At 39.5% G+C, this 1,153-nt stretch overlaps 1 protein-coding gene across 1 annotated transcript in view; it reads left to right on the top strand.

Moving 5' to 3' along the window:
- The window catches only part of CACNB4 (calcium channel, voltage-dependent, beta 4 subunit), a 160,886-nt gene that overhangs the window by 105,200 nt on the left and 54,533 nt on the right, over nt 1-1,153 (top strand). The window lies entirely within an intron of this gene.

The following is a 1,153-nucleotide window of genomic DNA, read 5'->3' as shown; positions in this document are numbered from 1 at the left end:
CCTCTTCTTCTGGATTTTATGCAGGTGTACCTAAATTCAGACAAAAGATGTGTTCTGAGAGAACTCTCTGCTTTAAAGGACTTCAAGATAGCTCTCTTTTTAGGCAATGAATATGTCTATGAAACAGTCACTCTGCGCTGATTCGTTTTGTGGGTCCAAAATTTTTCCCTAGTAGATTTGCACGGAGGAATTTGATTATAATTCAGTTAACAAATACATTTCCTCTATAAAGGGCACTTTCAGAAGCACTACATAAAGTACATGGATTTGGGCACATTGTGATTATCAGGTTTATAGTACATTTTCTATGCAGTAAATACAGTAAGAAAAAGGGCTACATTTCAAGATGGGTTATTGTGTATATATAATCATTGAGAAATTAATGCTTTCTTTTTTCATCAATGTGAAAATGTCAGCACTAGGAAACGAGGGTGAAAAAGTTGATTTATTGTGTGCCTATTATGTGCCAGGTCCTGGAGTAGGTATTTTAATGTCAAATGCAGCTCAGTGTGGGATGTGAATCTGCTGGCTCTAAGGCTGAACTACCTGCGTTTGAATCTCAGCCTTCCCACTGCTGTGAGGATTCAGTGAGAAAGAGTGTCCAAAGTATCTAGCGCATGCTGGTGTGATAGCAAGAACTCAGTAAGTAGGCAGTGTCCCTCTTTAATAGACAAGGAGACTGTCTCAGAGTGGCCCAGTAACTTCTATAATGTTTTCTGCAGTACGTTGCAGAGGCATAATTTGGAACCAGGGCTTGACTGGGCACTCTGATAAAACCGCTAGCCAGGAGTTCTTGTTCTAGGCTGCTGGGAAAATCTATGCTACCTTCGCTAGAATGATGTCCTCTACTGAGAGACAAAGTTGCTCTTAAAGCCAGCAAATTCACAAATAAACATTTCTACATGTAGAAAAACTTTCAAAGGGCCAGATTCAGCAGTCAACTATTTCTTAAAGCTCTTCTTCCCCCAAGTGGACAGCAAATTCTCAGCTATATGGATAGGTCTATGTTTTTCAAAACCTGTGCATGATTTATGAAACATATCAAATACACCAGTCCTCCCAATACCTCTGCTGTGTAAATGTTACCATCTATGCAAATATCAACTTCTAATGCCAGCTTAAGGAAACTGTAAGGATGATGTTCCTGTAGCAG

Source organism: Mandrillus leucophaeus, unplaced genomic scaffold (genome assembly GCF_000951045.1).
Source record: "Mandrillus leucophaeus isolate KB7577 unplaced genomic scaffold, Mleu.le_1.0 Scaffold318, whole genome shotgun sequence".
In the NCBI taxonomy this organism is placed as follows: domain Eukaryota; kingdom Metazoa; phylum Chordata; class Mammalia; order Primates; family Cercopithecidae; genus Mandrillus; species Mandrillus leucophaeus.
This window is presented reverse-complemented; position numbering and strand designations above follow the sequence as displayed.